Source organism: Petaurus breviceps, unplaced genomic scaffold (assembly GCF_028583685.1).
Source record: "Petaurus breviceps papuanus isolate PSGF00001 unplaced genomic scaffold, PetGlider_PUasm1.0 185, whole genome shotgun sequence".
Lineage (NCBI taxonomy): Eukaryota > Metazoa > Chordata > Mammalia > Diprotodontia > Petauridae > Petaurus > Petaurus breviceps.
Genome location: NW_027185797.1, coordinates 4,073,409 through 4,082,394, shown reverse-complemented (window position 1 = coordinate 4,082,394; position 8,986 = coordinate 4,073,409). Strand labels below are relative to the sequence as shown.

The 8,986-nt window shown below is 43.3% G+C and overlaps 1 protein-coding gene across 1 annotated transcript in view; it reads left to right on the top strand.

Annotated features, from left to right (window-relative positions):
* The first annotated feature begins 1,073 nt into the window (after window positions 1-1,073).
* FYCO1 (FYVE and coiled-coil domain autophagy adaptor 1) overlaps window positions 1,074-8,986 on the top strand; it is a 102,472-nt gene continuing 94,559 nt past the window's right edge. The window contains exon 1 of the mRNA XM_069088354.1: window positions 1,074-1,219. The gene's annotated coding sequence lies outside the window, so the exon portion shown is untranslated. The remainder of the gene's footprint in view (window positions 1,220-8,986) is intronic.

The following is an 8,986-nucleotide window of genomic DNA, read 5'->3' as shown; positions in this document are numbered from 1 at the left end:
AATAGGATGAAATGTCATAGGAATAAACGTAAAACATTTTCCTTAGGTTTTGGCTCAAGCTGGCTTTGTTTACAAGGTCAGTTCCCAGGGTAGGGTTCAGTTCAGTTCAACTTAATTGAGAATAAAGGCCTCAAAGAGCAGGCATGCAAGGACATTACTTAGGTTGTTCAGAGGGAGGGGCTTTCTCTCTGGCAGTGTAGCCTTTTTAGAGAAGTTATTACTTTAGATATGAACAGTATTCCTGTCACTACTTATGTAACTTTGGGCAAGTTGAAGGTGAATCTGATGACAATTATATTTCCTGCTCCTTCCTACACTCTCATAACCTGATCTGATCCCTATCTTAAGACAAGTGTGCCCACTGAAACTTCTTTTGATAAGCTAGTTGCCCTTTATTTTAGATCTTTGCACTCTACCATTAAACTAGCTTGCGTACTTAAGAGAATTTGTATTATATATTTTGAACACTCATTTGAGTTCCAAATCCTCCCCCTTCCTGCAGCCCCTCCCCCACCCATTGAGAAGGCAAGCAATGACACCAATCATGCATGAGAACTCATACTTTGTGATCTTTTGTATTTCATTTTCTATGCTCCTGCAGCCCCCTATGTCCCTCCTTGCTCCCAATAGCATGGAAGCTATCTGAGGTCAGCGGTCATCTCTTTGTTGGTTGCCTAACAGACCGGAAAACATTGTGGCAAAGAATCCCAGGTCAGGAAACTCTTTCTTCTAAGGCAGGTTATCACCGTCTCTCCCTTTTAATAGCTTAAAGCTTCGCTAAAATGTATTCTCAGCCTGGAGGGCCAGTCTTAGATCAGAAACAGGATTAGAACTCGCGTCTTCCAGAATTTGAGGCGGGTCCCCTATCCACTGCAACAGTCGATCTCTTATAAACACGTGCTACTCGGGTATGAAGGACAAGAAGCATTAGAGTTAGACTTGGAAGGCATTTAGTCCCAACAGCCCATTTTACAGAGGAGGAAACTGAGGTCCTCACGCAGCTAGAGAAAGGACTAAGTGCCGCTGGAGGTGCAGGAGGAGACCGGGAGGGCGCGGGGGAGCTGGGAGCGGTAGTCCCCGCGCGAGGGACGCTGGGAGTTGTAGTCCCGAGCCCTCTGCGGGGCGCTCCGTGTCATGGCTGCCTGCGTCGGGGTCCTGTGCTTGTCCAGCCCGTGGACACAAAGTTTCTGAGCAGGGGTGACTGGGGACGCGAACTCCCGTAAGTGACGCTGGGCGGCCAGGCCCTGGCCGCGGCAGGCTTGCTGTAGGGGCTGCCCCCGCCGAGGCAGAGACTCCAGTTTCGAGTTGATTTCGCCGTCACTTGTTGCGGGCGGCCCGCCCCCGCCCCCGCCGGCAGCCGCAGCTCGGCGCAGCCTCCCCTCCCCTCTTCCCCTCCTCGGGAGCGGGAGCGCGGTGCAGCAGCCCGAGTGGGGAGAAAACGTCCTAGCCCTGTGCCCACCCGCACCCCCAGGCTGGAGAGGACCGGGGCCAGGGCGCCCTGCCCTCCCTGCGCTTGGCTTGCGCTGCGCTGCCCGGCACGGTGCAGCTGTCCCAGGGCTTGGCATTTCACCCCAGTAACTTTCTGATCAGGAAATGGCCAGCCTTCTCTGCCCCCGGGCACAGCGCTATCTCGGCCTCTTTTTGGACGCCTGGACCGAGCTAGCGAGCGTCGGGTGGAATTTTAAGGTTCACATTATGGGAACAGCTAACTCCACCCAATGCCCTTGATTTGGGGAGTCACTTTAATAGTTTAGAGAGAGGGAAGGGAGCTCGAGTCCAACCCCTTCGTTTTTATTTAAAGTTTTGTTTCTTCTGTAAAGAAGGGGAAACTGAGGCACAAAGAAATTTAATGGCTTTATGTTCCATGATGTTCAGTGATGCAGAATGGGAGACCGGTGTGTTCCAACTTGAGTTGTATAGCACAGCCGAGTGTGGAAAATGGTTCCTTGAAGCAAGCTTAATCAGTAGCACATAATCATTAGATGGTATAATCAGTTACACCAATAACTGGGGCTAAGATAACTTTTACTCACTTTTGCTTGTGTGGGCTCTTTGTTTGCATTGGACTGGTCTTCCTGGGACAATCATGTGATAGGCCATTATTATCAACTTGTAGGGCATCTTCCATTTGCTTTGGGAGATCACCACTGGATGGATTATTTCCATTTTCTGTGCCACACCCATGTTGCTTTCTGGAAGGCCCCAGTTACACAGACCAGGCAGGGTTTTAAATTTGTAAACAGCACTTCCAGTGGTGTTAGAGCTGTTTACTTGCCTGGCAAAGTGTCCTTTTTAAAAATAAAGGATAACCAAAATAGGAAGTCAGTGTGGTTTAGTGGAAAGAACACCAGTCAGTGTGGACATGAGAACTGGGGCCAGTTTTGGTAATAACTCCTTGGATAAATTACTTAGCCTCCCTGGGCCTCAGTTTCTCCATCTGTAAAATAGTGATTATGAAGTGCTATTTTAATGTAGATTATACATACATAATATTTCAGTTCAATTGTGTCTGACTCTTCATGAGAGTTTCTTGGTAGAGATACTGGAGTGGTTTGCCATTTCCTTCTCTAGCTCCTTTTGTAGATGAGGAACTGAGGCAAACAGGGTTAAGTAATTTGCCCAGGGACTCACACACAGCTAGTAACTGTTTGAGGCCATATTTGAACTTGAGTCTTCCTGACTCCAGGTCTGGGGCTCTATCCCCTGCACTACCTAGGCTGCCCCATGCATAATATCAACTATTTAATATTTATGGGGATAGGGACTATTGGTAGTAACTTAGGAATGTTGATAATAATATGTAAGTATTGCTAATAACTGTAGGGTGGCAACAATATCCACTGTAGGAATTAATGTTGATTTGCAGTGAATTAGGTACCTAGATCTAGTGCCCAAAGGGACCTAAGGCCATTTAGGCCAAATGCCTCACTTTACAAAGGAGGAAACTGAGGCTTAAGGAGTTTAAGTGGCATACCCAGATTTTTGTAGCCAGTGCTCTCTCCACTGTGCTGCCCTGCCTGGGCAGATTCATGTTAGGTTGAATAGGTTAGTTAGTAAAACAGTCCTAGCCCAAATGAGTATAGTCTATATATTCGGATGCCAACAGTCTGCTTCAGATTTGTGAGCAGAAAAGCATGTGATTAGCAGGTCATCTACATTTCTCTGACTTGTGGCATAAATATCCACTGACATTCATCTCCTGTCTTCTGTGGTTGCCCAAACTGGCAATATATATATATTTTAGCACTTGTTGAAACTGCCCTAAGCAAAAACCGCACCTGTCTTCTCTTTGCCTTGACTTCTAGAGACACTTCCTCCTCTGAGAGAAATGGGGTCAGTAGTTTATTGGGGGATGGGATTAGCATTGGTTAATCTGGTCTTGTGAACTACTCATCTGCCCACTCCAAGCCCCTTGTACATCACACTAAACTCCTGCACCATCTGCTTAATCCCCTCACCATTTTATTTATCTTCCTCCCTGCCTGCCTGTAGTATGTCAGAGGAGCTAAGCTTGGGTTCCATATTTCTTCTGCCTTGTTTTTGGAGCTGATGCTACAAAGTGAGTCTTTGGCCTCCTCCTCTTGTGAGTGTCCTATGGGGACTCACTTCACAATACTAAGCTTTCTTTCCAAGTTTAGTTCTCTTCCTCCAGCTAACAAGTTTGTTTTCTTCCTCAGTGTTAACATTTCTATAGCCCTTTATGCCTTAAGAGGTTGACAACTACTTGGGCCCATTATTTTTCCACTGTTTTACACGTAGTGGATATGAATTTGGAGGACCAAAATGCCTAATGCTTTTAGTTTGGTGACACTTCTTTATATTATTAAGATAATATATATAGAAATCTTTTAAGGTTTACAAAATGCTTCAGTAATGATCACAGGAAGGAATATTAGTGACCAAGGAAAATTGATAATATATTGACAATCATGACAGATTTAAAATTTGCCCTTCCTAGAATGTACTACTGTCTTTGCCACCGGCATTAATGTCACCAACATCATTATCATGTATTTATTAAATACTTAACAGTGTACTAGCTATGGACTAAGTGCTGGTGATGAAAAAGAAAGACAGAAGCAAGATCCTGACTTTAAGGAGTTTACATTCTAATGGGTCTAGACAGTATGCAAGCAACGATGTATATACAGAAAATATAAGAGGATAAATTGAAGGTAATCTCAGCAGAAAGACAGTAGTAGGGAGGAGACTTCCTAGGAAGAATTAGGGCTCTGGGTCCCAGTCCTCCTTGCTCCTCACTCCAGTGACTGACCCGGGGCTTTGTTTCTGGTGGTGCCCCTCACTCATTCTTGAATTTTGAGTAGTGGGATATTTCATTCTTCTGGTCTCTTCCAGAGTAATGAAGGTAGATCAGATGCCCTCTGAGGTTCCTCCTGAGTTGGGCCAAATCCAAAAATAAATGTGCATGGATTTTTATAATCAACTTTAGGAGGAGCATGGGTTTAGCAGGACTTCCCAAATGTCACATACCTTAGCTAGGTGAGAACAAGTGGTCCTCCTTGGAAGTGTTATCGTGAGATTGATGTTTAGGTGAGAACCTCAGCTGCCTGCTGACCAAGATTTTGAAATGCCAGAAGATACTACTTATGATTAAGAAGTTAGTGATCTAAGGAAAGGTTGAGAGAAGCAGGCTTTTTTTAACTGTGACCTTGACCTGGAAAAGCATAAATAGAAACAAATGGCCAGTGGCCAAGTTTACTGTTAAGCTGGAAAGGGTTATTTCCTTGTATGGTCTATTTCCTAACTAGCTAATTTCTGACTGTTATCAACAGTCAGAGATTAGATAGTGTTTGAAACCTGTTCCCAGTCTGATGGCAGATCTCTTTAACTAAGGGCTTCTGTCCTCTGAGGCCTGATAACACTTAAAATGATGCTGGATCAAGGGATTAAATTATATTTGTGTTTATTCTTTTTCTTTCAAGGGTTAATATGTTTAAAAATCCTTTTTGAGAAAGGGCATGTTCCACAGTAGAGATAACTGTATAAACAACTGACTAGCTTGGGTCCAAGATATTCCAAGTATATTGCTCTTTTAGCACAGAATGGAATGAGCCCCCAAAAGGTCATTCAAAACTAGGTCAACAAGCATTTATTAAGGGCTGCCACTTCCAGGCATTATGCTATGCAAGGAATACAAAGAGAGGCAAAGATAGTTCCTGACCTTAAGGAGCTTATACTCTAATGGGAAGACCACAGGTAAATAACTAGATAGATACGAATTATAAACCAAAGATGCAAGGTTAACCAGAAAAGGGAAGGCACTGGCAGATTTGATAGACTTCTCTTGCAGAAAGTAACATTTGAGGCCACTCTTAAAGGAAACTAAGAAGTGAAGATGAGGAAGACAGAGCATTCCCGGTATGGTTGACAGCCAGTGTAGACATGGAGATGAGAGATGAGTTCCTCATGTTTGAGGGACAGAAAGTTGGCCAATGGAGTTGGGCCATAGAGTATCTGGAAGGGAGTGAGGTATGGGAAGACTGGCAGGGAGGAAGGGGCCAGGTATGGAAGAAGGTCAGATGGGCTTCATGTTTGTTCCCAGAAGTAATAGGGGCCACAGGAGCTCACTGAGCCGTGGGGTGACGTGGTCTGATCCAGGCTTTAGAAAAATCACTTTGGCAGCTCAGTGGAGGATGGATGAATAGATGAGAACAGTGACCCAAAGCTGGGAGACTAGTTACAGTCTAGTACAGGGAGAGAGGTTCGGTGGTGGTTATGTGAGTGTTGGAAAGGGAGAAGAGATGGAGTGAAATGGTGAGATTGGGCAGTGCGTTGAATGTGGGGAGAGTGTGAGTGAGGATAATGCTGAGCTTGCAGGCTTTGGTGATTGGGGCATTCAAGTCTGCAGGTCTAGGTAGAAACTTGAACTACTAGTAATAGAGGGAGACAGCCAACTCTAGTAACTTGAAAGAAGGTCCAGGCTCTGACACTTGGAAGGCATTCAGTCTTGGAGACCTTTGTGTTGATGATAGGAAAGACACAGAGAAAGGCAGTTGAGCTAGTGTTCACCAAGGTAAGGGCTTTGTTCTTAGCTCCAGTTAGATGGGCTTGAATGGCTGTAAATGACTTCCATATTTAAGCAAAACCTTTTGAAATTAGTGATTGCTGTTCAGTCGTTTTCAGTTGTATCTGACTCTTCATGACCTCATTTGGGATTTTTTTGGTAGAAAACATGGAGTGGTTTGCCATTTCCCTCTCTGGCTCATTTTACAGATGAGGACACTGAGGCAAACAGGGTAACAGGTCACACAGCTAGTAAGTGTCTGAGGCTGGAATTCAGGAAGGCAAGTCTTCCTGAAGCCAGGTCTGGCACACTTATCCACTATACCACCTTTGAAATTAGTACTACCTGTCAATCAGTGAAGAGACTCATGTTTATGAGGGTCATGATAAGTGTGTCTGGGCCTAGTAGTGATACTCCTGTGATAAGATTTAGGAAATATCCATTGTTTGTTGCAGAGGTTGGCACCTTAGTCATATTGGCTTGTGAGGTACTGGAGGCTCAGGGCCAGTGGCCTAGCCACATCCTTCTCCCCACTTCCCCCCTTGCCCCTAAGCCTGTGCTTTACAGTCATTTACGTATTTAATGTCTATTCTGTCCTCCACAACAAAACAGAGGTCAAAACTTTAACTCCTAAATTTTGAAAGATTACTAACAACTCTTTTTATTAGTTTTCTATTTAAAATCATGAAAGGTCAGCCGTGTACTGGTCACAGGCATTTGATTAGGCACATTTGGAGAAAGAACAATGAATTTGGTGTCAGAGATCTGGATTCAAATCCTGGCTCTGCTATGTATCATCTCTGTGAGTTCAAGCAAGTTAATTAACTGCTCTGGGATTCCTTGTTCTCATCTGTAAAATGAGAAGATTGAAATGAATGACCTCTGAGATTTCTTTCCAATTTGAAATCTACTGTTCTCTGATCTTGTGAGCTGTGCATTGTAGGTAGAGTAGAGAGTAGTCGGTTCTAAGGTCCCTTGTAAAAAGTTGCTACATGGAGCAAAAACTTAGTTTCATCAGCTTCTATAAAAGTTAAAACTCCTGAGCATTATTTAGGGTTTGTTTATGTGTTTCTTTGAATTTCAACATGCTGGAGTTGATGTTTAGGTTTTCATGACTCTTCTAGGGTTTTTATTTGTTGATTGTTTTAAAGGACTTTAGGGAATCCACTAGTCCTTCCTGCGAACTCATTTTATTTTATTTTTTAAATAAATTTGTATTACTGATTTTTCCTTTTAAATCACTTACGTTTTCTAGTATAGGAAGCTAGGTGGTGCAGTGGATAGAGCACCAGGCTTGGAGTCAGGAAGACTTGAAATTAAATCCAACCTCAGACGATTACTAGCTGTGTGACCCTGGGCAAGTCACTTAACCCTGTTTGCCTCAGTTTCATCATCTGTAAAAACAGCTGGAAAAGGAAATGGCAAACCGCTCCAACATCTCTGCCAAGAAAACCCCAAATGGGGTCATGAAGAGTTGGACATGACTGAACTGAACAACAGTAGGTCACCTCCCTTTAACTAATTTGATCATTCTGAATTTTGCTGGTCCTTGGAATATAGACATTTAGACTGGGTCCATAGACAGGGTAGAGTCTGGATAAATGTTTATTGAATAAATGAGCTCTAGAAATGAATGTTTCCTGTTTTTGGTTCTGCCAATTAATGTTGAACACTTGGCATTAATGTTATTTTATGTTTATCATACATTATATTATGCTGGGCTTCCTATGAATTATATTATTTTCATTCACTTAACCTTATTTTACCTGGTGGCAAATTTTATTTCTCAAATAAGGTGTATTGTTCCTGTAAAAACATAATCATAATAGGCAGAAATGTGAACCTTTTAGCCCTTTGTATACAAATGTTTTCTCAAAACTGTGTGGTTTTGACAAATGAAGAAGTAAAATGCCATATTGGCTGAGTAGTGAAAGTCTCATAGTAAGGCCTTATTGGAATCAGGATGATAATCAGAGGATTTGAGCCCTACTTGGTTATCTCCTTCCATAACTGCCCTTTGAATGTTTTAAGGCTGTCTCTCCATATTTGGGGGAACAGTAATAGATTCTTATTTCTAGAAGCCTGCATTCAATAGGATTTCAGCCAAATATATCCCATACCACCGTGTTGCCCTCTGTGCAGGTTGACCTATTTAAAATAGGCCTCATTTAAGGTGACAACATCATGCCTTGACACAATGTGGAATAAATAATTAAGTCAATCAAACGACATCATTTATGTGTTATTTAAACCAATGGAAAAGTCAGTGGTTAAGCAAGAGACTGACTGGTAGCTGTTGGCCCTCCTACCTTACGACTTCAGGCCTTGTTTTCCTTGGACTCAGCTGTTTGCTCTCACTGTTGCTGGGCACCATAATTAGCTTGAAAAGGTCCTCACGTCAAGTCTCGCTTCGGGTGTTCACCTTTCCTGGTATTGGTGACATTTTTCTCTCTTTTAACATGTTATTCACAGGAGCACGAGGATCTGTCAAATAGAATTTCCTAGCAGGGTCCAGCCTGTTTTTCTCTTAGATCTCGAAGTCCAAAGAGGAAGAAACTTCCTTCTGTGTACTTCCAGGCCTGTCATGGAGTCACTTGTCTTTTTCTTAGAATTTTTCCAGCACTCTGTGTTGAACTAGTGGAAATTTCCCTGAGGAATTTTTGCAGATGACAGACTGAAGGTATAGTTTTCCTTGAGGGTGTGAGTTCTGTTTCCTGGCGTGGAGAGGCCTTCCTTTGTGGAGACAGGGCCCCTGCCACCTTATGCCCTAGGTATATGTGTCTGGTCAGTCAGAAACATAGTAAGATGCCCACAAACACTGGACTCCTTGCTAAGGCTTGTTTTTTATCTACCACACCAAAGAATCCAATTAGGATGGGAAGATAAGCAGCCAAATCGTTTTTGAGTGGCTCTGCCTAAGTGGGCTGTTGCTCAATTGTTTTTCAGACCCGTCCGACTCTT